This window comes from Ursus maritimus, unplaced genomic scaffold, assembly GCF_017311325.1.
Source record: "Ursus maritimus isolate PB19 unplaced genomic scaffold, ASM1731132v1 scaffold_8, whole genome shotgun sequence".
NCBI lineage: Eukaryota > Metazoa > Chordata > Mammalia > Carnivora > Ursidae > Ursus > Ursus maritimus.
Window position 1 is genome coordinate 15,291,647 of NW_024426996.1, and position 27,132 is coordinate 15,318,778.

At 38.9% G+C, this 27,132-nt stretch overlaps 1 protein-coding gene and 1 long non-coding RNA gene across 2 annotated transcripts in view; one reads left to right on the forward strand and one right to left on the reverse strand.

The window, feature by feature from the left end:
• Positions 1-3,909, reverse strand: part of ARHGAP24 (Rho GTPase activating protein 24) — a 489,199-nt gene extending 485,290 nt beyond the window's left edge. Inside the window, exon 1 of the mRNA XM_008706156.2 lies at positions 3,567-3,909. The gene's annotated coding sequence lies outside the window, so the exon portion shown is untranslated. The remainder of the gene's footprint in view (positions 1-3,566) is intronic.
• On the forward strand, positions 1,802-27,132 carry LOC121101422. The gene is made up of 3 exons (XR_005833396.1): positions 1,802-3,612; positions 16,450-16,715; positions 25,259-27,132. It is a non-coding gene; the product is annotated as an uncharacterized LOC121101422 (long non-coding RNA).

The window sequence follows — 27,132 nt, forward strand, 5'->3', positions numbered from 1 at the left end:
TAGATATTTTTCAAATGGTACTTTTGGGGGAAAAAAAAAACTATCTGCATAAATTGGAGCCCACTAGTACTTCATTCATTCATAACTTTGCTTGCCCATTTATTAAGGAAATATTAACACACAATTACTATATGTTTCAGGCACTGGGCTAAGCACTAGGATGCAGATAGGTCCTCTACCACCAATATAACCATTAAGGAGCTCACTATAGTTGGTTGGTAGTAATATTTTAATAATAAAAAGTATTCAAAATAACTATTCAAAGTATGTTCAAAACACCACGGAGGCAGACAAGATGAAATGATTTATCTTTTCTGCATGGAATTGGGTAAATTCTCCCAGAGAAAGTTCCAGTTGAAATGGACCACTGAGAACCAAGTGGGACTTTCCAGGCAAAGGGAATTCCTGAAGAATGGAAATCCATGAGCAAAAAATCAGAAGTGTGAACAATGAGGAGCCCTTGTGCAGGAAGGAGAAGCTAAAAAGGAAGGGCTTTGAAAAGCTTAGTCACTATACTGAAGAGTTTAGTGTTACTGTTTTAGGATAATTGGAATCCCAGGATCCATCAAAGGTTTTAGAACAAGGGATTGACACAATTAGATCTGTCCTGTATAAAGATTGATTGTAGCAATGCCACAGTTGGGTATAGACGCTGCTTAAAAGCACACATGTAACACAATAACCTCTGAAAACTGAACATTCCTTGAATCTCATCAGAACAATCCCCCCATTTCCAAATGTGCTTCTAATTAGCCACTGAAACCATCATAATCTTATTAAGTTTGAGTTTGAGTAGCGAAGACAAGACGAGTTACCATTTCAAGACTCGATCTGAGGCTTGAACTCTTCCCATGAAGAGCATTAACTTCATGGCAAAGTTGACAATTAACAATTTCACTTTTAAATACCCTTCTCCATCTGGGAGAAATGTTAGTCCTTTAGCCATGGATTTAAGAGTAAATAAGCATTGTTGGATCTTAAATCTCAGAGGCTTTTTTTCTCAGGAAAATGTGACATTGTGGAATAGATGCCTCAGGTTCTTGTTATCGTCAACCTCCTCCAAACCCAGGGGTGACTAACTGAGGGTCTGTGCCTTCCACTGGCCTCCAAGCTGAGGCTCTATCCACCTCCTCCATCTTGCTTTTCCATAGCGCTCACCTTTACCAAAAATTGACACATGGCAGAAAGAAGGGATCAGCATTTCATAAGCTCAACTCACCAGGGAAGAACCCTTTTACCACCAGCCGGCAAATACCATCGGAAAATAACCACAGGTGACTGAGATGCGCCTACAGCCCTGCAAGCACTAAGAACAGAAACAAAATGCATGGGCTGGATTTTGCAGCACTTCTGCCTGCTCTCAGCCCTATGAAACCAACCTGGACACTAATCGAGCTGGAAAGAAAACACACTTGAATGGGCCAGAAGTTCACAACAAAACTGCTAAGGCACTGTTGGTAAACACCAACTCGGCTTTGGCCAAGAGCGCAAAGTAATCAGACTCAAACCACTTATTACCACCTGTTGCACATTCCTTACCCTTCCTGCCCTTTCCCTTACCCCCTACACTCCATCCTAGAGAGTCCAAGATCACACAGTAAATAAAGCCCTGACCAGTAAAAATTCTCAGAGCTTTGGCCGTTACTATACCAAGCAAAACCTGAAAGGACCTCACTGGAGATTTAAACCCAGGACACTTTGCTCTTTTACACTTAAACCTATGCTCTTTTCTGGAAAGGTACAATAGTATTTCTTCTTCAGTGATTTTTTTTCTTGAGAACTTAGTTTTTCTTACTTATCTTTTCTTACTTATTTTTCTTACTATTAGGTTGTATTTTCAAAACGACTCAAATTCACCAGTACACACAGCACAAAAGAACATTACTCAGAAACCATCTACTTCTCAATCCGAAATCCCTGAGATTAAGTAATAAAACAAAATAATACAGTTGAAAGCCAAGGACAGGCTGAGTTTCAACAGCCTTTCAGATGTAGAAAAAAATTTACAGATTCTCCCTCTTTTTCTCACACGGGTTGTGTATTCCTTACACATACCTCAAACTAAATTCCAGATCTAAAAACCTCATAGTTTATCCTTTATCCTCACTTAAATGTCTTCCACTAAGAACATACCTCTGCTGAGTGGAAAGAGAATGTTATTTATTTTAAAGTTTTGCCAGTATTTCAGTCCTCCAAGATGTCTAAGGTGAATTCTCTGACAACTAAGTAATGGATCTAAAGAACAGATTCCTTGACTTCTTACCTAAAACTCAGGCACTCAAGAAAGACAAAAAAGGGCGTTGTATTACTGGGATCCCTTAGAAGTTGAAATGTCCCCAGAAAGAGGAAGTATTAAGAAATTTAAAAGGGAGAGCGAGATCTTAACAAGTCTGATGTGGCTCTATACTTGTTTTCTGGCTTTTGTAATATATTAATTCTCCGTGTTTTATGATGCCCAGCTTAATGCCAACAGCCATTCTTGCCCTTAAGGGTTGGTTTTGAGTTCTAATTAGAATCAGGGGACAGATTGTTTGTATTTAATCTGTCTGTCCATCTTCTCAGTAATTGAGTAAAGCTCTTAACTGTACTGTAAATATCCCCAGCTTTCAATTAATTTGTCTTCCTTAGCAGACACAGCAACACACGTTGTTTTACTTATGCATAAGCAAACCCCTTAGAACTTTTATATTTCAAATACCCAGCATGATTTATGTATTTCCTCTTTTTAGAAAGAGATGAAATGATGATGTCTTGCTAAGGTTTAAAAAAAAAAAAGAGTAACAAAAACTATGATGGAAACACAAATAGTCTGGAGATTACCTCTTAGTTCAAATGAATTAAATGGTCACAAACTACATATAGGGAGTCTGGGCTACCTATTAGTAGTTGCTATTGAAAACTTAATATCTCTAAGAAATATTATGCAAAGAGTAATATCTCCCCTTCTACTTGGGGGCTTATAAAAGAAATACAGTCCACACTATTTTTTTTAATGACAACAAATTACCTATTTATACTCGAGAGGATAGATAACGTCTTCAAAAAAGTTACTTTTCAAAAATCTAAACAAAATCTTTTGGGTGGCTTAAAATTCACCAAAGATCCCCTATTATTTTACGTTGGCAATAAAAATGTTCATTATTAAAACCTACCTCTGTGTGCCTGTTATCTAGGAAGCTCTCGTAAGACACTAGAGGAAACAAATAGGGAAGGTAGGGAGAGGATGGAGAAAGAAGGATGGATAGTAAGGAAGCTGAACTGCACAATTTTTATTAATTCCATCTACGTTTAAGGCCAGAAACACATACTACCATCTTACTCCTTTTCTTCCTTTTAAAAATTAAGACATTGTTTCCCAACGTGCGTGCGCCCGGGCGCGCACACACACACACACACACACACACACACACACTGCACCAGCACCGGGTTCCCGCGATCCCTCCTCGCCCCCAGCAGCTCCCCTCCCTGTCGCAGGCAGCTGTGCCTGCCGCCCCCGCGCGCCACCCGGGCCACATCTCAGCCTCCCGCGGTGGCCCCGGCGCACACCCCCGCACAGCTTCACCTACCCTGCCCGGAGCACACGATGGACGCCGGACGCGGCTGCTCCAAAGGGTAAGGCTCCCAGGGCAAGCCGAAGGAAAAGGGAAAGAAAAAGGGAGGAGGGACGGCTACTTTACTTCCCACAACAAGGGGAAGTGTTGCGCCTCATGCACTTGGTGGCTCCGCAGCTGTGGTTTCGGAGGAAATGCTCAGCGGCCGAAAGAGCTGCGGCGGGGGTGGAAAGTTGTGGGTGTTTCCCCCCACCACCGCCTACGCCTCGATCCTCTCCTGTCCCCACCGCAGTCTTGACAGCTCCTCCGGTCTTGGAGACCCTCCGGAGCCCCGCCGGTTTCCCCCGGAGCTGGGCTGAGTTGCCACATGCACTTGAGAAATCCTAGCAGTTGCGCAAAGAGTCACAGAAGTTAGAAAGAGTGATTGTGTGTGAATGTGTAAATATACAGTACAAGAGGCTGGAACAACTGAGCGGGGCCAACCCTCAGACGCAGCCCAGGGTTTCAGATTTCATTTGGCAACTGGCAGCTTCAGAAGATTCGAGAGCTAGAGCCGCACTACGGGGGAGGCCGGGAGGAGCGGTGTCCTGGCCCCAGGTCTCACCGCTAGGTTATCTCGGAGCATGAGTAACATAGCCGGGCGCCGGGCTACCCCAGAGCCTGCCCTGCCTCCATCCCTCCGCAGCTGACATTACTCATTTCATTACTTGTATACCAAAGATACGTATCGGTCACAAATCTGGGGCTCTGGGTGCAGAGAAGGATGGAAAATACATGTCTCCTGCCCTCCAGGAGTTCTGCATTTCTTTGGCCAAACCCCACACGCAGGTTTCACTTGCTTCCCTCAGCTCTCTCTGTAAAATCTAATTTCTCCAATCAGAATTACCTGGGTCATTAAACCTGCATTCCTAGAAATGGTTATTTAGATGGATGCCCTCAGTTAGATCCTTAGAGAAATGCAAAGCATACTCACTTCCTTATCATGTTTAAGAGCTCTCAGAATTGCACAATGTGAAAGAAGGGACAGAACAGTAAAATTTTTGCTGATGCAACCCCCTCTCTTCCCATCACCACCAAAAATGCCTATTTCAAATCTAGATCTTACAATCTAAGTTACCTGGAAGGTCAATTACTTCAAAAAGCTTTATAAAGATCTCTGCTTTAGATTGCTTAAAAATCATCACTAAGTTTCTTTAAGACACAAAATGAGAGTGTTCTCATTAGGAATTTCCAGTGATACGGAGGAAGAGCACACATGCAAATTTAGAAACAACGAAAGTAAAAGCCTGTGTAGACACTTATTTTTCTTTTCTTTTATCTTCTTTCTTGGAGTCTTTCTTCTTGGGGATCTGCCCGGTCCCAGCCTGATGCCCCACTAAAAAACTGATTTTCTGGCTGGAGAATTCTCAGCCCTTCAATGAATCAAATTAACTTCTGCAAGGAGGAAAAAAACCTTTCTTTTGGCATTTCCTTTTAAAAAATGTGCGTGGAATCCCCAACCACAAGCAATGTAGCTTATTTTCTAATTGGTAGGACTAAATGACCTTTATCAACCCATATGGCTTTACGTGTTTCAGCTACACCCCGGCAGGTAAATGCCAATAGGCAGTTTTAGATGAAAGCCAGAAAACAATGAAATTAACCAAAATGAAATCTGCACACATTTGATGGACCCCAAAGCCTCAGGAAGACAAGTGTCAGTAAGTATGATTCAAGATTGTGACATTTAAAAAAGACAAGGAAACTATCACATCAGTAACCTATTTCAGGACCTAACAATTATTACCCCAAGCAATTTAGACTCAAGACAATAAAAAATTAAACTCAGGGTGGTTACTGGGTAGTCCCTAATCCAAAAGGTTAGGACATGCCTCTGGATACAGCCTTGTATCCAAACCTTGCCCTTCACATCTCCTGACTCTGTCTCCACACTTTCCATTTGATATCACCTCATTGATATGTGTGATGTACATGATTATTTTAAGCTAGATAGTACAACTGAAGGATAGGAAGATTCTCACTTGAGGGTTAAGCATGGGGGAAGTATATCTACCAAAGTCCCTGGCTTTCCCTCTCACTTCTCTGTAGAAAGATAAGGGTCACTGTATTCCTTTTGTAGAAGCCCCTTAGAGATTTAGCAAAGATCTTTGTTACAACAGAGTATAACCCAAATTAGAAAATGCTTGGCTGTTCAGTGGACTCAGTCTGTTATTCCTCTCTTACTTCTGTATTAATCAGAACTGGGAGACATCCCTCAGACAGACTCTAGCAACTTTAAAGGAGAAATAAACTCTTAAACAGAGATGTGAAAGATTCTAATCAAAAGATCATGCTGATGTGACTGATCCAGACTCCAGGGAAAATGGCGTCTGCCATTCAATTCCCAGAGCATCTAGGGAGAACTTAGCCAGCGCATCACTTAAAGCTGAATTCTAGCAGTCAGCTCGATACTGAGTTAAAAGCATGCTTGAGATAAACTCTGCAAAACCCACAAATGGTTCAAGAGTGAGGGCTAACTTTCCTAAAGATTCCTAAGTCACAGATACCCTCAGAAGAAGGGTCTATGAACGTCAGTAGAAAAGGCAGGCAGGGTTTGAGGGACCTCAGATTTACAAGGGAAAAGTTTAATACCTCTAGGACCAGGGGGATTTCAGGGACCTAGAAATGCAATAGGAAGGGAAGAAAGAGGAGCAGGAGGAGAGAGAGAAGATAATGGCCTCACTCACTGCATTTGGACAAGTTTGAGATCAGTATTGCCAGAGTCAAGGACAGAAGAGCATCTCCAAAGCCCCCTGGATGCTGCTTCTGTCCGGCCATTTTGACTGGAATTTAGTTAGAGGAACCTCAACAAGAGTTTGTACAATCACTTTGTCTAATGTTCAAGTACCTAAGTCAGAGGGAACTATCAACCACATGGAGGGGGGGAATAGGTGAAGTGAATTAGGAGGTACAAATTTCCAGTTATAAAATAAAAAAGAAAAGAAAACACATATGAATTAAAAATACATTTTAATACACTTTACTACTTTAAAAATTTCAGTTTTTCTGAAAAATTTCAGATTCCTTGCCAGATTCTTTGAAGACCTTAACATAGAGTAATGTATTGTCATGTTACCCACTTGCCTGTTAATATCGGACACTGGGACTCTTTAATTATGTTTTCTTTTGGGAAAACATACATTCCTAAGAGGGCAAAAAACATAGTAACAAAACTGAATAGTCAACAACTGCCAAAATCCTAACATTTCCTTCAGGCTCTCACCAACAATGCAGAATTTGTGTGGGTACTGGAACATGCCAAGATCTGATTTCAGTATTAAGATAGAAGGCTGTGCTTTAAAACATGTCAATTTCAAAATGTCTGGTTTTGTTTTTTCTTTTTATTTCCTGGTTGAAGTTCCTTTTTGAGAAAATCTAGTTTTGTCTTAACTAAAAAAGGCTGGAAGAGATTTGAAGGAGTTTCATGCCTACCACCCCCAAAACTATGGATCACATGATTCAGGGAAAAGGGATGTATTACTACATTAAAATGGTGGGATCAAAAATATCCAGCTAAATCTGGGTGAGAAAGATAATAAAGGAGAGGAAACACAAAAGAAGTAAGGGCTACTGTGGTATCGGAGTCCTTCCTGACTCTGTAATTCCATCATATCACAGGCCTGCTATCGGTAAGGGCTTTTTTTTTTTTTTTTAAAGATTTATTTATTTATTTTAGAAAGAAAGAGAGAGAGAGAGTGACTTGGGGGAGGGGAAGAGGGAGAGAATCTTCAAGCAGATTCCCTGCTGAGCACGGAACAAATGTGGGGCTCGATCCCATGACCCATGAGATCATGACCCAAGCTGAAACCAAGAGTCGGACATTTAACTGACTGAGCCACCCAGGCACCCCAGGCAAGGACTTTAAAAGTAAAGCATGTTATGTACCTGTTTAGATTCTGCATGGAGTATAATATCAACCATCACTATACTCTTATTTAATTGGTATATTTTGGTGGTAGCCTGTGTCACACTCCATCATCCCTAGATTCCTGGATTAGATCATTAAAAAAAAAAAAAAAGTCCATGATTAAATTTATTTTCAAAATAGTGGGGTGTTTTTTGTCTAATTACAAAATTAATATATGTTAACTCATGAAACTAATAACTTCAAAGAAGCATAAAAAAAAAGAAATTAAAAATTGCCATGATGTAACCATTCAGAGATAAGTACTGTTAACATTTTTAATATGTTTAACATTTTTAATATGTCTAAGTGACTCTTCACCTCTTTGTGTGTATCTGTCTTATATAACCGTTTGAATCATATTACTGACCAAAGTAAGGCTTTTTTTTTGCCTGGGCCCCAATTTCAAACCTCAGTTTCCAATTAAAATGGTTTTCTTTGATACTGTTTAAACCGAGACTCGGGAGTTTACTGGATTCTGTTAAAGAACTAAAGTCTCCCTTCCAAGATGTGCAGAATCCCACCCCACCCCCCAAGTCAGCTCCCAGAAAAATCTCCTGCTTTATACTTTCAGTGGCCATTTCTAAATCTCTTGCTTTCTACTAGAGTTTCCTTGTTCTTGCTAACTCATAATTTCTCTAAGATAGCCTTCATTTTCCCGTCATTCACATGTCAGCTCACCACATCCTCTCTCCTTTATCCACTCACCCATGAGTACAGGCATCCATGCTCGTACAAGCCCCCCCCCCCCACTTACATACACATTCACACCATGCACATTCATGTCACACATGCACATCCATGAGGTGAAACATTCTTCCAGACATGCAACTTCCCACTTGTGGACTCAGCTCTTAATATAAAACTGGGATAAAACTTAAAATATTTAAAAATCTAATTCCATCTGAGTACCTGAGTAACAGCAAAATGGGCTTACTCTCAATACCCATACCTTTTTGTGGATTGCAAACTCATTCTCATGTCAGAATCTTCTCATTAAGTTTGCATTTTGCAGAACATTAAATACTACCACTGAAATAAAACCATTCTGTCCCAAGAACCATTTATTTATGGCTACCTAATTATGTGTAACTTTAAAAATAGGTTCCTATGCCTTATACTCAAGCAGACAGAAAGTAAATTATCAATGGGTCCTTTACATGGGTCTAACGGCAATGTCATATATATTCCAAGCCTTATCATTTGTCTAGGAAATCCTCCTTTCATCCTATTTTCATCAGATTCTAAGCTCTTTAAATAATGGATGTTCATTTTTCGATTTTTCTTGCCCTCTGCATTGCCTGCTTTACCTATCTTCAGATACTTTCAAACTTAGAGAAGATCCTCATTATGGTTATTTGACTCAGTCATAGAAAATAGAGTTGAGATACTCAGCTAACCTATTAATACTACCAATAAACACGGATACAAGTGCAAGTGATCCCGTGGTGAACAAATGTTATTTTCCTGGTTTGGATTGTATCTTAATTAACTAGAGACCTGGGGCTGAGGTCATTACTCTAAGTCACTTACAACTAGTGGGGTTATCAAGGACAATAAAATGTTTTAGTGTTACAGAGTGCAGACATAACCATCAACTTAGTAAGCTACCTTGTGTGAAAATTAAAGAAGGTATAAATGCATCAAATTCATTCAAACACATTAATAATGAGAAAAAATAATAAAATAACAGAAATATCCCTTACAGTTTTTAAAGTGCCTTCCTATATGTGATGTCTTTTCATTGTAGCAGCCCCATGAAAAATCTGTTATTGCTTACAATTTACAGAAGAGAGAACAGAGAGAAACACCATATATGCCTTGTTCAGGATCACATAAGCTACTGAAGAATGAGATAAGACTTGAATCCAGGCCATCTGAGTTCAAATTCTGGATTCTTTTCACTTATGTGTCAGCAGCAACATCTTCCTATGCAAAGGACAACAAAGCTTTTCTCTCTCATATCATTTATACTGGTTAAATACTTGATAATAATTGTTATTGTTACATTCTTTGATGACAAAGAAGATTGTAATCCTCCTACAGACCAATTTTAAATACTATTTTAGATATTAATTTTAATGTCCTATCCTACCAAACCTTTTATTCAAGTTTCCAACAAATAGCAAAATAATTGCTCTCCCTCTTGTTGCTATGTTCACCATCAGTTGGAGGTGCTAATGAACAGTGAGTTGGCCAAAGAGCAGGTAGAAATAACAGAAAAAACAGAAAGTGGTTTAGATAATTTACAAACTTGAAAATTAGTTCCTAAGAAATGACTACTGGGTTTTTTTAAGATCTTGATGTAAAACTGAAGAAAAATTTAAATTAGAAGTTTGTTTTTTAAGACATAAAAAAGATAGAGGCTGGTTATGTAAAGAATAGAGTTGGGGATACTTAGTTCTTTGATATTTGGAAAATTACCAAACATAAACTGTCTAGAAAATCAATAAGATAATGTGATTTTTGAAAGATTCTCAAAATAAACTCACAGAATATTTCAAGAAGACAGTGACCAAAAGGGAGTTCAAATGTGGGCTATTAAGAAAAACACTAATTGAAAAGAACACACGCATCCCTATGTTTATTGCAGCATTATTCACAGTGCCAAAATATGGAAGCAGCCAAGTGTCCATTGATAGATGAATGGGTAAAGAAGATGTAGTATATATATACAATGGAGTATTATTCAACCATAAAAAAGAATGAAATCTTGCCATTTGCAACAATATGGATGGAGCTAGAGAGTATAATGCTAAGCAAAATAAGTCAGAGAAAGACAAATACCATCTGATTTCACTCATATGTGGAATTTAAGAAATAAAACAAATGAACAAGGTGGGAGGGAGAAAGAGACAAACCAAGAAACATTCTTAACTATAGAGACCAAACTGATGGTTACCAGAGGAAAGGTGGGTGGGGGGTCTGGGGATTAAAGAGTACACTTATTATGCGGAGCACTGAAAATGTATAGAATTGGTGACTTGCTATATTGTACACCTGAAACTAAAATAATGCTTTGTGTTAGCTATACTAGAATTAAAATTAGCATTTTTAAAAGATGTGGGCTATTGAGCAGACAAAAAAAAAATAAGACTACAAAGTTATTATCTTCTCCATTTATTTTCTTGTCTCAAATTTCTTAACTTTTTCAAAGTTTAGAAACAGTAGCAAGCAAGTTTGTGAAGGCTGACTTTGCAAGAGTAGAGAAGTTAGGCTGGGAGTAAGGTGGTCTAAACTGGGGTTGAGGCTGAGGAGGACAAATGGTGGGGTTTCTGAATGCTGGGCTTTCTCCATCCGTCATAGAGGCTTCAGTGGAGAACTTTCTGCCTGGCATGCTTTATTCATAAACAGGGAGACCAGTAAAAGAAACTGCTTAAGCAGCTCTAGTGGAAATTGTCCCATGAGATGTAAATTGAATTCTCAAGACTTCAGCCCAAGATACTGATGCATATTCAAGGAAGAAGGATGCTTTTGGATGGGACATTACATGAGCCCCTTCAAGGGTCCTCTGAATCAAACTTGGAGAAAATGATTCCAAATTCCTCAAGAAAGGGGATTTCAAAACCAAACAAATGACAGAGAATGTGATCACCCTTTAGGGAGCCCAATAAAACAATTCTAAGATCAGCTAGAGAAAGTGTCTCCTGTCTCATTTGGGAGCAAGGGGTGTTCAGCATCTGTACAAGCAATGTGCAACTACAGCAAGATCAAACCCAGCTTCCACGTCCAACCCTGGGCCAGACTAAGGCCACCAGGTAAGAGAACAGACATTGGCACAGAGATATGTGGCAGGAAAATACCAATAACTCTCAAGGAGGAGACATAAGATGCCCATATCCTATGAGAGGTAGGTGAGAGGCTCGGTGGGGATGGGGACTTCCACTGATCCTACTGGGTGGAAACTCAGAACCTAAAGACTAAAGCCTAGATTTTAACCAGTATATAAATGTCCGTTATTAATGTAAATTTTATCCATGTCCCTACCGATGTCTCTTTAAACTTCTGTGGATACTATAGCACTATACAAGGAATTAGAAGTGAAGTGTAGTTAAGCCCAATGCTGATAGTTTTTCAAGAAAAAAAATATTGGGAGGAATGAGCAAATTTGAGGAAGTAGCCATTTGATATGTACATGGATGGCTCCTTTACACAGGCCAAAAATGTTTTTTGACATTTCCCAAATGCAAGGCCTATGCAAAATGCAAAGTCAGGTCAGATGTAATCTGTGCCTTCATGAAATTTATACTCAACCACCGAGAATGAGTAAATTAAAAAGGTTTAGAGTACATTTGTCCTTTTCCCTCTAACATAATGCAGAAATAATGCTACAATACAGAAGTTTTTTCTCAGCTCATATCTGGCCTCTGAAAGTTAATGGCATTATCTTCACAGACAAACAAAAGACTTAACTCTTCATATGGTAATGTTATATTATTGCTTTAGACAGATGCTAGCCTTGACTTTGACCAGTATGTAAAGACATTTTGACATCTTATCTTTATGTTCATTTGTTTTTTTAAATTCTCAATGCATTTCTTTATAGACCAGAAGACAATGAATTTATTTAATGGGAACATTGTCCAGGTACTTACCATGTGAGGTTTTTATTAGCATGCATTGCACAGAATCTCTGGTTTTGAGTTGTATGAAAATAGAAAAAACACTCACTATTTATAAATAAATGACAGAAATTTAGTGATAGTATCAAATCTTCTGAAAGTCAGTTTGTAAACACTGAAATATTTTCTGGATTGAACACTACACACTGGGAAAGCCTGAAACAACAATAAAGTCTCTCCAGTTTAATCTCTAACTTTAATTGCTTATGAAGTGATTCAAAAGTAACCTTTTCCCCCATCTCTCCTCTCCTTTTGGAGGATCACTGTACAAATGTCCATTTCATTAAAACTTTTATAAAATTAATATTGTAAGACAAATAGTTAAGACTAAGCTACTTGCCACATATAAAATGACTTATTAACTCTTCATGATGTCCCCTAGTGTATTTTTTAAAAATTAGACTCAAAGGGGTTACATTTTGGACACAAAGATAATTTTAATTTAGAATTTTTGAGATGAAGGATTTATGTTAATATTTCAATGGAAAGAAGATTATAGCAATATTGATCCTTAATTTTATTAATGAAAGATGTCAGCTTTAGAACTAAAATGCTTATCTAAATTTAGCCTTATCTACGTGTAGTTCCTTTTAATAGGTTATCATATTCTGAGATTATTTGGTAAGCAAAATTATTTCTTTTGTTTTTATTTTTTATTTTTTAGAGAGAGAAAGAGACCTTGAGCAAGTGGGGGTGGGGGCTGGGGGTGGGGCAGAGGAAGAGGGAGAGAGAATCTGAAGCAGGCTCCATGCAGAGCACAGAGTGTAATGGGCTTGATCACAGGACCCTGAGATCATGACCTAAACCTAAATCAAAAGGCCGTCGCTTAACCAACTGAGCCATCCAGGTGCCCCATCAAGGAAACGGATTTCTAAACATAATGTCCAACAGGCCAAAAATTCAGTACTCTTAATGTGAATATAATTAATTGACCATGTTATACCCATCTTGACTTTGTAATTACTGCTTATGTTTTTGAAATACATAACTTTGTAATGTATACATGAACAACCCATTAATAGTAAAAAAATTGCATTTGAATTTTATCGAGCTAAGATTAGTGACTTTATGATTGCGTTTTTTATTTAATAGACACAGGGATCACCTACAAAAATAGCCCTTTCCAGGGTGACATATACTGTGCTCAAATGTAAACTAATAGTCTATGAACATGCAGCTTTGTAACAACCTACGACACCATGACAAATTTGTGTAATAACTCCTTATTAGGCTACTAATGAGCCTTAATAACTCAACCTATGGATATTTATCAGAACTTTGTGTGGTTTTTGAGCAATCATGAGGCTTTAAAATAAAAAATAAATTATTTACTTAAAAGGCTACAATAAGAAGATTAATAAATTATCTACATTGAGCAATGTTTACTAACATCATTGGTCACTCCTGAGCCTAGTAAAGTCAAGATTTATTTACTATATAAACAGCCTTAGTTATTCATTACGTAAAGTCTCAATATTCACAGAATCAGGGGCAAAAAATAAATATCCAGCTTCATTCTTCCTTTACCTTTATTTTGTTCCAATTACAAAAACTAATATATGAAGTAGGAATTTGTGGTAAATTAGAAGAAAAACATCCTCATGCAAAGAGCAAGTAGGTTGTCAGGTGTGTCGATATGTACACCATGGTAACTCTCTTTTTTCCCAGCTTTCTGCTCATATTGACTTATCATTGCCAAAATATGGGGACCTATCTTTTTCCGGATTTCTAATACCAACAGCCCAATCCTGAGAAGAGAAGGGAAGGGAAGAACAAAATATAGCAGCTTTGTCTGAGAACTAAAAAATCATAGACTTAAACAAGAACTCACTAATATTTCCCCTACGTATGCAGAAGTTGTGACTTATAGAATGCAAATTACTCCTCAAATCATAGAATTTCGTCATACCTTTGGTTAATCAATAGGACACTAAACAACTACTCATGTGAGAGAAGACTTTTAAATACTTTGACATGAAGAGTCCCCAGTGGTTGAGAAAAGATTGGGGGCTTTTGCTTTAGACTCTTCCCTCCCCGTTGGTGTTACCAGTGTTCTTTGAAGGTGGAAAAGTGGTGTAGAGCAGGATAACATACACGGATTGTAACTACTTTTCTCAAGTAGCACACATAGTTCATCACAGAGCAGTCAGGGCCGCAGCTATTTCTAGAGTCCACAGTCTAAATACCCTGCTACAAAATTTGACCAACGGGACATGAAAGAAATGTGCACAAGAGAGTCCATATAAAACATTGAGCTGGTTTCAAAATAGCTTAATTATTATTGCTACCTTCAAAGGAACTCATTAAATTGGCTGTCATGAGTCTATCTAGATGGTACCATTATAATTCGATTTTAATTAACTTGATCATTATTTTTAACAATGTTAAAAAACAAGCTATGCTACAACCTTATCTTAACCTTGAATCTTTCAACATAGAATTTAGAGATTTCAACCTTTTTCTTTTTTTTTTCTTAATTGCTATTGCGACACTGAACAAATTACAGTATTAAAATTGACTAATTCCTATTAGCATCAATTAGTCTTTCATTAGCAATCTTCAAATATATTTATGTTTCAAGAGGATTTCAACTGTCCTTCTGCCTGACCACTAGTTTCATATCACAGCACACAAAGGCTCTGGCATGAACAATGTTTATAGGGATGTTTGTGTATTATAAGTACAGAGGTTCAAACATTTTACAATATACTCATGAACCTGTCAAGCATTTGAGATCTTTTGGAGATAATGAGGGTTGTTTAAAAATGGAAGTGCTCAAAGCTCACAGTCCAATGTACAATGCAATCTGGATTACTATTAATATTATGGTTTCATGAGCTCTAGAAAACCACACATACCAGAATCTAAGTAGGTGTTTCACTCAGTGGAATTGTAAAGAGTGGGGCAAAGAAGCTGGAATAATATACTGGGAGATAGTCATCAATGCTAGATGTCTTCTTAGAAACTCCTAACAGGAAGCTTACCTACCTATTCCCTAAGAACCATGGATTTTTGTTCAGAGATCCTTATTTTTTTGGTAGTCTTTGGCACCAGTTGCCTCAATGATCTATTCCTCACTTGCTGGCTGACCTCCTTCCATTATATGTATAATAATGGATTCTGTCTTGTTTGGTCCTTGTTAATTGTCATTCTGTCCATCAGAGATTTCTTTGTTCGATGTCAGCCCCTATCTCCCTATATATCTCATAGGTGTGTCTGCTCCAGCTGGGCTTTAATAGTGTTATGATGGTATTCCACAGAATTGTTTTGAACACAAAGTGAATTACTGCATGTGAACTGAAAACCACAGTGCCTGACACAGGGAACACATTTAACAAATGGGGGCTCTTATTATTCCTACCAGCCAGCCTTGGACATATTCAATCATCAAGTTTCTGCTACATTAAACTACAGAAAACACCCATCTCATTCATTTCCCAAATGCTCTGTGAGACCTTGACCTCCATGACTCCCCAAAATACAACATTATAGAACCAAGGTGGCCAATACATTCAGTATGAACATTGGGTGGCAAACGCTGGAAAAGGCAAAGATTTCAAAAGCAAAAATCAGGAAGACGTTCTTTGGAAAGTTGACAAACTGAGTCAGGTATCAGTTATATCTGACCCAAGAAAACATGATGCTGCCCAACTTTCCAATTAGGTGGTTCCAAATATATATTCAACTAACTTATGCACAACTTTTTAATTTCAATATCTGTCTAGCCAAATGGCTGATCGAATTTCCAATCCTATCCTTGGAATTCCTCTACTTTCCTTTTTTATCTTTTTTCCACTACTCATCTCTGTTTTACACACCAGTCCAAAATAACCCAGGGTAGGCTGACAGAGCTAAGGCAAGATTGCTGAGAATAAAGAGGAAATGGGAGGGCAGCTCTATCCCTCACAGGCTTTGCCCTATCTCCTCCTCTTGTGCCTCTCCCAAAGGTGTCCCACCTTCACATTGGAATGCCTGCACCGACCTCTGAAACAATGTCTGGGATGGATTTTCTTATAAACACTGACTCTATCTTCTCTCCTACATGAAGATGAGTCTTCACTCAGCTGTTTTGGGCCTAAATTCTGGTGTGAGCAATGGGACAGGATATAATTCCCAACCCATTTGGAAGTGGGTCCCCCTGATGTAGACTAGAGCACAAATTCTTTCCTGGGAGCAAATTGTGAAAGGACCAGAACCAGACCTGAAAAAGTTAATTTTTTTCCTCACCTGTTTCCCATTTTTGCTAAAAACAACAACAGTAACAGAAATCTATTTACTAACTTCAGAGACAGAGGATAAGGTCAAAAATTACAGAGACTCTGTTCTATCACAGTCCCCAGGGGAGAAGAGAAATCCTTGCTGAAAGACAAGGCTACTACTGATTACAAAGAAAAGGAAAAGCTCAAGAGAGCAGGAAAACAAGACAGGAAGCAAGCCTGAATTGGAGAAGTGTCCCTGAAGGTTTTCATCACCTCCTCTTGCTCTGGGCCCTCCTCATCAGCCAGCACAGAGCTGGAACAGTCCTCAATTTTGCTACTTAGTAGCCGTGTGAATGGGATGACAGGAAGCAATCTACCCGGTACTACATACATACAGCAGGTAATATGTTCCTAATAAATTTTAGTTCCTTTGACTAAAATTATGAACACATTTTCTCACATAAATATTGTTCGCATGGTCAATAGGTCCTAGAACGTATCAGTGTGATGGAATTACTCTTAAATGATGAGATGCTCTCTTTGAAATACTAACCAATGTATTTTTATTTCTAGTTTTCTTTTCTCCCCTATACCTTCAATCTATGAATTCATTTGGCTCGGGTAAGGGATGGCCCAAGGAAAATAATGAAAACAGCACAACCAAAAAATATGTTCAAAAGCATATGACTCAGGGGGAATATTAAGACTCATGTCAATGGGGAATAGACCTGGGGAGAATGCATTGTGTTTTAGAGACAGCTTCTTAACTCTAGTCTAGGAAGAATTTCCCAGTGTGGAAAAACAGAGCAGATGAAGGAGATGCAGTGAGAGAGAGGGTGAGAGACAAAGAAATGAGACATAGAAACACACAGACTTGGCAAAATTATTCTCTTGAGATCTCCAAGCATGCACCCAAGGGACAATGTCCACTACCGCCCTCCAGGAATTGCATGGGAACTGAGGCCATAAGTGGTCCATTTCTACTTCAATAAACAATGTATATTGCACACTCGGAGAAGCTATGCTAGTTTCTCCCTTTGATAGCCCATCACTGTCTATCCTTCCAGCCGAAAATCTGACCATCTTAGGAGAAAATGGCCTCTATAACATGCACACCATCATGTTTCAGGTACCTTAATGGGTAAAATCATACATTGTGGTCATGCTTAGGAGTTTTATCTCCATTCTAACAGCTCTTACTTCATTCTAAGATACTGAAGGGTCAAAGAAAGAAATTAGTATGATCAAATTTGTGTGTAGGGCAGTGGCCATGTAAAGAATGAAGGGTTTGATAAGACAAGATATGGGTTAGTAATTTTATTAAATACCTATTTTGGTCTAAGCATTTATGTTAGATCTTTTGCATATATTGTCTCACTTGATTCTTTAACCAACTGCATGGAGTCTGGAAGAAGTTGATATTCAGAAATGTTAAGTGGCATGCCTTACCCCAGAGAGTAAGTAAACAGTTCTGGGGTGAAAACCTAAGTCTGTCTGACGCTCAGTTATTTTCCCTCCGGTCCATGCTCTCTTCCAACTTCTCAAAACCTAATTTAAAAACAGGCATTAACATCACAACCTCTTCACAAGTAAGGGTTTGGCTGCCATGGACACCAAACATACGATACTTCATTTCTATTTTCAAAAGAAATCCCTTAAGCACGATTCTTCATTCCAATAATGATCCAGTCAGTAATGAGTTCTTAAATGGTAATCAGTCTTCTCATACCCAAATCAAGCACATCTCATTTCAAGATTTTTGAAACAGGTATATAAAGACTGAAGTTCACATGATGTATCTGATACTATAGAGAAAACTAAGCAAGGCAGCTACAACCACAGGGAGAGACTGGATTTTACAAGGATACTCTCAGAAAGGACACGATAATTGCAGACAGACAATTCTGAAATCATCACACAGTCATCCAAAAAGCAGCTGGCTCTTTATATTCGTGAGTGGCCGCAGATTAAGGACTTCAAGACCACGAAGCAGTCTCTGTGTGAACAAGAAAGGTAGGCAGCAGGTGAGGCCAAATTCAAGTAGGCAAACATCCAAAACGCGAAGGCGGCAAGAAGATCAAAGTCCATGCAAACAATAAGCACTCAGGAGAGCTTTACAAGTTGACTAGGCAGCTAGATAGATACAGTCAAAGGACCAAGAAAAGGGTCAACAGCCAAGGTGCATTGGACACTGTAAGAGTGAAGAATGGGCAGGCAGAGAAACATGTCCAGCCTCTACTATGGGGAAAATGCTCTCAGAAAGGGACAGCTGGCACTCTTACCTTCATTCCAAAATTCTCGGTGTGAGCCTAGAAACAGGTGTCCGGAGATTGAGTCCTTGAGAGTAGGAGACCATTACGGTAGAGATATGTCCTGATCAGAATCGAAGCAATGACCCTGCAGCCTACAAGGGAATATGGTTTAGTAGCTACTTGATTGCAAATAGCCAATAAAAGGGCTGTCAGGGAAGGCTAGACTACTTGTCACAATATTCCATCGTTGTCTGCATATGGAAACTTCAATAAACAGACATTAACACTGTACATTGCATATTTGAGTGATTAATTCTAGGCTCATCCGTCTTTTATTTAAAGTTATTTGGATAGGCAGGACTGAAAACCTAATCCAGAAGGCAATAAAGTATTATTTAACGCTCACTGCCTTTAAATCAGGTGTGAAGTAGGCAAAACCTGAAGAACAATTTGAAATGAATCTCCCTTTGTGTCTGAGACACGCTTAGAAGGCTTAAAATAAGGAAAGGCTTGATTTTATCAGTTGTTGTGTATTCTTCAATGGAGAATGTTGTTCGCGATGTTGGATTCCAGAATTCTGGAAAACAAAATGGTCTCCATGGCGACCAGGCAGGTAGGGAGTGAGAAGTAGAGACTAGTAAAGCTGAACATGTGTTCCGACCCATAGAAAGCTCTACGGTAAATGCTGCCCTAGAAGGTGCGAGATTTTAGCTTGGATTATGCTTTTCTCCTTTTGCTAGTATTCTTAGAATTGGAGGACTACTTTCCTGCCGGAGCCCGTAAGAGCAAAGGAAAGAATTGCCCTTGAACTGTGATGTGTTATTCATGACTTGCAACCCCCTTGACATGTACTTGTTCTGCAAAACTCCCTGCTCTCTCCTCCTATCAACCACACCACCACCACTGGCAAACCACGCAGTAAGGTGTGAGGATTTGTTGTTGTTTATTCACATTTTGTTTTACCTACTACTTAATAATACGTTTTGAGAAGGAAAGACTATATCCACCGTGCTAAATTCAATCAGAGAAGGGATTTTTGTTGTACAATTGGCCTGGAGGAAGTGGGGGCAGGACACAGAATAAAGGAGCAGAGGCAATACACAAGAAGACAAGTCCAACTAAGAAAATGTCAGAGTCGACTGAATTGTAGTCCCTCTATCAGGGCTTCTCCTGGGAAAGCTTTCCTCTAGTCGTGTGCTGGAGCAGAGCAGCGTGTGTTTTGTACAAAAGGGCCAATCCATTCCCACAAATTTAACTTTTATATCAATGATACTGAATAAAATTATCTCCTTTAAGCCAATAACACTGACATATTTGTCCTGTAATGTCTGTCAAAATGCTTACCACAATTACAAGTATACAATTTGTTCTAACAATTGTTGGGCCGATTGAATCATGCACGAGGGTATTAGACACTATAAATGGCAGAAAGGGGTATACAATTCTTGTGACACTCCATGAAGTAGATGAGACCTAAAAAGTGAATGCATACCATAGTGGGTAGGGTGACCAAAAAATGGCAGCACAGAAATGCAGGTAAGAACAGGTCACTAAGTGTCTTAGCTGGTGACCCTTAATAGGGATGACCGGGAGGGAAGGACCAAAGCTAAACACTTACATTCTCCCAGGGAATTAAAGGAGTCCTTTCATCCTAGGGAGAAAGCCCATTTGGAACAATATAAGATTCAAAGTTCATGAGTCCTGGACCCAAAAGTTAGATGGTGGGAAAGCCAGGGCTGGGTAAAACAATAACACAGAATCACACAGGATAGCGGGGCCAACTTGAGATCACACTGGGCATGTCAGGCTGCTGGGAATTTGGCAAAGTCAGCGCACCAAGTTGAGCAATGAGAAGGAAGGACAGAGTCAGAAGCCAATAGGGAATAAACAATGTCAACGTGGCAGAGTGAAATCATTATTTTTGTGAGATCTTAATAATAAATGCAAAGCTTTTGGTGACCAAGATGTTTTGAAATGACAATCTAAACATTTCCCTATTTTCTAAGGTGGTCATAGATTCCCAGAGACTAGCTTCAGGTTAAGTTTTGACAGTACCCTAAGAGCTTTTTTAGCTATGGTAAAAAAAAATGATTTGTCCACCTCCTAAGTCCTGCTCCCCTTGTGTTTCTTCCTGCTGTGTCTCTGCTCTTATTCCTAACACCGACCAACAGCCTGGGGCGGGGGGGGGGGCGGAGGGGAGGCTAGGAATATAGCATTCAGCTCTTTTGTTGGATTCTGTGTCAAGAAACAGAATCACAATCACTTGAAAATCTAAAATCATTTTTCTCCCCTAAAATGATGGCTTTGAAATTCTGTTATTAGTTTATTCCATGACCAGGGATTCCAGTAGCCTAAATACTTTTAAAAACATTATTTAAAATACATAGCATGTCCTTAAATTTTTTCATGAAAGTTTTTATCATGAAAAATACAGAAATCTAGCTCCATCTCCTATTACAGTTCAAATCATATTTACTTTTCTTTTCTCTTTTTCTTCTTTTTACATGTTTATTTTCTGTTCATGTATTTTTTCCTTTATTTCAAAAAGCATACACTATTATCTCCCTTCCTCTCTCCCCCCCCCACTCACTCTCTCTCTCCTCTCTCAACCGATTTGCATTACTCTGAACAAGAAATATTGATGGATAAAGGATGAAAAAAAGCTGCAGAGCCCTAACCACATGATTTAAAAATTTGGATAGCTAAAGTCACTCTTATCCTAAAATAAAATCTATAGGAATACAAAAAAAAAAGTACTAAAATAGTACTCTCATCCAAAGTAAAGGATCGTGGTTGATAGTATCTATTTTAAACAACCAAGCAGCAGATACTACTTCTAAATGATACAGACTGAAAATACCACTCTCTTGAGAGAGGGTGAATATTCACTCTCTTCCTTATCAGCCATCTTGACGCTCCCGTAAGGCTCGAACCGTGTGATCAGTTGCCTGTGAGGAGCAGTGTCTAAAGGCAGGTTCTCAGCCCAGCCTGTGGTTGTTCAGGGCCTCAAACACCACAACTGATCACGTTAAAACAAAACAGAACCAAGTCTGTAAATATATTCATGACAAAATATTCCAGAACAAATATACAAGCTCTAATCGATTAAATGCCAAACACTTAGAAAGACCACATGAAATTAATGAAATGAGGAATTCTAGGTAATCATTGAACTTCACAGCACTCAATCTCAGTTAACATGAAAGTTGCTATATAAGAAAGAAAGAATATTAAAAACAAAGATTCTCTTTTGAAAAACTAATACCAAAAACAATTTGACACTCCACTTTGAAATTAACTTTTTAATATTGGGGTAAACAGAGAAATGGAATATTTGTAACCACGGACACATAGAAATCAGAGAAGTAAGAAATGTATTTCTTAGAATCAATACTCAGTGATGGCTGGAATTCACAAAGCCAGGATGGTTCTGACTTTTGAAATTGATTTAGTCTTGCTGCCAATTGTTTCCCCTCATCCCTTGTTAATAAGAGCAAATAGTGAGACTGGGCTGTTGCTAGGTGGAATTTTTGGGATTTCTGCTACTGATAGTCACTCCTGGATCCACCACAGTTCACGCCTTCCTCCTCTACTTTGCTTACAATCACTAGCTGGAAATGGGTACATAGACAGAGAGAGAGAGAGAAACAGAGAGAGAGAGAGAGAAAAGTTTCTTCCTAAGGTGAGAAAAAAGTATGCAAAAAAAAACAACCAAAAGCACCCGCTCTGTATGGAGAACGCTGACATTTATAAACAATAGTGCTTCATTTCTCAAGAAGAGAGACCTGTCCAGCGGTTCTGTTCTGCCAGCCATCCTCTGATATTTGCATTTACCCGTTTAGCAGAGGGAAGGCCTGGAAAGCCAGCGTCCCTGAAAAAGTACTTTCATCTCCTCGATCAAGAGCATGGGACTTCAGAGCACATCTCACACTACGGCTCTGAAATGAGTATACCCTGTCCGTTCTGCTCTAAATGGAGCCATTTACTGGTCTGAAGAAAATCACAGAACATAGGAGGCAATCTGAAATTATAAATTAAAATATGTTTGCAAGAGTGGAATTTCAGTTTTCTCTCAGGCCTGTAAGTTGAAATACTAGTATTTTGGGGATTCATTCAAAATACATGGATAGGAACCCTCTTCAACCAAGTGTTCTGGGTGAACACTGATACCCTCTCAGTAGGGTTAAGTGTGAGAAATGTCCTATTCTCCACTTCCTTGGAGATCTCAAGATCATCACCCAGATTTAAAAAATAAACAGAAAAAGGGACGCCTGGGTGGCTCAGTCGGTTGAGTGTCTGCCTTCAGCTCTGGTCATGATCCCAGGGTCCTGGGATCGAACCCAGCATTGGGCTCCCTGCTCTGCGGGGAGCCTTCTTCTCCCTCTCCCTCTGCCCCCTTATGCTCTCTCTCTCTGACAAATAAATGAATAAAATCTTTAAAAAAAATAAAATAAAACTAAATAAATAAACAGAGAAGGGGCTACTGCAGCATGAAAACCTATACTGTGTTCTTGATCACTCACTAAGAGCTTTAGTAAATATTATTTAACATTCAATATTTACCTGAATATTTCTCAACCTACAGGAGATTAGAAGTGGCAAGCTCAAATGTGTGACCAAAGGGGAAGGAAGGAGGGATAAGTACATTCAGGAAAGTTTGAGAAAAGCTCTTTGGGGGACGATAAAAAACAACAGAAACAACAGCTCCAGGTCTTGCTTTATTGTTGTGACTAAACAAATAGAACTTATGCTCCCTAGTCATACTGCCCTGGATAATAATTTGTATTTGTAATGTTATGAACATTGACAACCAAAACAAAAGTCCAATATTTTCCTTTAAGAAGTCAGAAAGCTTTCCTTATAATGGAGAAAATGGGCAGGGGAGTGGGGAGAAATAAGCCCCAAGTATTTGGAAAATGATCTGATGTTAAGCATATGAATACCAATAAATGGGATATCACTAAATCTCATGGGGGCAATATTCGCTCTGCTATGCCCTCCTTCCTTCTTTTTTTTTTTTTTTAAGATTTTATTTATTTATTTGACAGAGAGAGCAAAAGCAGGGGGAGTAGCAGAGGGAGAGGGAGAAGTAGGCTCCCTGCAAAGCAAGGAGACTGATGTGGGGCTCGATCGCAGGACCCTGGGATCACGACCTGAGCCCAAGACAGATGCTTAACCGACTGAGCCACCTGGGCGCCCTCTGCCCTCCTTCCTTGTTGAAATCCTGGGCAAGCAACCTCCCTGCACTTTGGTTTCCTCATCCTAAAATAATGAAATTAGAATACTCAGGTTCCTTTTAGTTCTAAAGCTTTTCAGTGACATGATTTTATTTCTGATAGCAATTTCATTATAAAATTACTTCTTAATGCACTGCAACTTTGAGCAGAACAGATCAGACACAGTCTAGGACAAAAACCCATCTAAGCCTTACTCTAATGCTGTAGCTCTGTAGAAGATTTCTAAACATTTCAACCGAAAATTTCTAGTCAAATAGTTATTTATCGGACATGAAATATATGTAAACAGCCTAAAAACAACTCAAAAGACAAATGTAACTTTATCAAGGAAAGGGAAAATAACAAGACAGCTTTTATCATATAAGCCTAAAAAACATCTAACGGAGGAGACAGCAGAAAGCAAAACTCATTTTAAGAAAGAAAGAGAGAGAGAAATAAAGACATTGTGTGTCTCGGGATTCTGTGGTGTAACTATAGTGTTAAGTTATTCCTTGGGATCCCATTGGTTCCTTTTTCTCAGGGGGAGGAGACACTGAATGCATATGTCTGATAAATGAAGTCAGGCGTGGTAAGTTATGTAGTTCTTAACAAAGTTCTATGGCAGAACCAGCTGCCTTGTGTGTTAGTGTGACCCCCAAATATTCAGATGATTCTTCTTAGGAATGAGGGTTGGCCTCCTCTAGAAGGCTAGGGCTTAAAATTTTAAAACAGCAAGAAAAAAAAAATCATCCAAGAAAAATGTCAGTAGAGAACTTAAAAAGAAGGTGAGTATATTGAGACTAATTCAGTGAAATAAGGATAACTTTACAAACGTGAATGATGTAGGTTGGATCTGAATGACAAGCACACATTTTCTCTCAAAAGTCAGTGAAGAGTTGGAACTTGTATAAGAAAAGGAACTTTACTTGACAAGGAAAACTGAAACAAAGCTAGGAAACTTTTAAACAGATTCAAGCGATCAAGTTCCATAGACACAAGCAAACAGGTAGAAGGAAAGTCACACAATTGAGGAGACCCAGCAACCCAATCTACCCCTGGAGTTGATGTAGGTAGATACCAAGTCGTAAAGCTATTTGGACAGGTGAATATGAAGACAAGGGGTATGAGAAGAAAATGAGATCTGAGCATCTAAAATTATCATGGATGGAAGAGAGGAGCAGATACAGGAAAATTTGAGTCAAGACAATTGATAAAGAAAGCTCACTTTGTAAGTATTAAGATGGGTCTCTTGCTTGAGAAACCAAGTATGAGGAGATATTAGTAATTCAGCCTCTAAAGGGGAATCAGAAAAGGAGAGAAAAGCTCTCTGTCTGACTAATACTGAGTGTCTGTTATGATTGCCTGGATGATAAAAAGTTGGTCTGGAAGACATTATGTTTTTACAGCTCTGTTCCCAACTCCTTCTGAAAACAATTTTCTGTCTATACAGCTATTAACCCATCTCCTCTCTTTAGGAACAGAAATAAGATGGAACACAGCTGCATGAGGTATTAGGTCCTTCCAGGAACACTTTGGAAGACAAGGGCGGGATTTCTCTTCTAATGGATGCTGAGCCATGTATCACAAGATCAGCACACCTGGAGGTGTGTAATGGACTTATAAAACCAGGATGACACACCCCTGTGATGTTTACGGCAAAAATCTGCTCCTACCGAGACCGGAAAAACCCTGACAACTGACTGTTTGTGCCTCATACTCTTTTATATTTCCCTTTTCTGGATGCTGAGAGTCACATCTCCAGCCTGCTGCAGCTTCAAATTTTACCCAATGGAATGGGTGTGTCACCAGAAGAAACACTAATCCTGTGACAGTAGACATTCAAGCTCAAGGTTATGCCAGTTTTTATCAGGATGGATGATGAAATAAAAGCAAAAGCAATACACTTAAGACTGCAACCTGGAGTGATTTTGACTGCAGGGATAAACATTTCGGGCATGATACAATTTTCATATGTAATGTTGACAGATAAAAGAATGTTAGAGAAGTCAAGAAAACTAAGTTATAAGAATGTCATCTGATCTGTATTTCAGAATTCCCAGGCCCTTCGCTCAGCTATCTGCATACACTATCCAAAGGGCAGTTGTTCAACTATCTGTCAGGGCTCATCCTGAAAAGACACTGGAAACGTGAAAACATGAGCAGAGGATTTTGTGCGGCACTTTTTCCCCCTACGTAGATTAGTGAGAAAAAAGGGTTGCTGATTTAGCATTCTCTGGGATTCTAACAACATCCCCTGGATCCTGGAGGCCACATTAGCTGGTTTTGGAATTTACCTAACAAGAAAGCAAATTTTCTTTTCTAAAACAGATGGGGCCAGTAGGCCCATAGACTCTTTGATCCATGAATGCTGTTGCTCCAGGGAGAGCCTTAGATTCTTGTTACATTTCCCTGTATGACTCCCCGTCCTCTTCTAAAGCCAACTCTACACTCCTTGAATCTTGGTTAGCTGAACACTCCACTTGCTTGGCCAAAGCATAGTAAACACATATCAAACTCAACCCTCTCCTGCAAACCTGCCTTTTTTTTTTTTAATTAATTCAAGCCCAAGTGTCTGCACTGTGTTCCCCTAGGTTTTTTCCCTAAAGAATTCTCAGTCTCACAGACAAGTAGATACACGAGAGGTAGCCTTTACCAGGCTCCCGGACATGCTGAGACAGAGCCTAAATCCCACGGTAAATGAGCCAGTTTAGTCTCCCCCTGGAGCTTCTGCTGCAATTACATTTCAGTAAAGTTTATATATTAATTATATAGCATCAGATACTTTAGTACTTGAAGCCCTGGCCTCAAAAAAATAGGCTACAGTCCAGCTTTGGTTGGGCTGTACCTCCCAGTGGCTACAGTTACCTTCCAGAATGATGGTTATCTCTCAAAAAAACTTCCACGTGAATTTTAATTTAAATGACTTTTAAAATTAATACGTGTTAAACAACAATTAAAGAGAAAGTAGAACTCATGTTGAAATAGTATTTTCTGTCTTAGTGACTGACGTTTATTTAGTATATACAGTTTACCAGGCTCTAGGTTAAGCATTTTAGCAGATTTTTTCATGTAATCCTTCCAACAACACGAGGAGGTAGGTACCGCTGTTATCCACATTTTACAGATGAGCAAAGGCTCAAGAGAGTTAAGCAATAAGGTCATAGTTGTTCATTGTAAAAAGGTTTAGAAACTCTCATGGGGAAGAAAAGAAAAATGGAATTCATCCCAAATCCTACCTCCCACACTCAACCACTGTGGACACTTTGATGTATTTATATGGCTAAATATACATTTATATGATCAACTTGTTATATTATTTTTCACAAAACAATATATTTAGTTCACATCA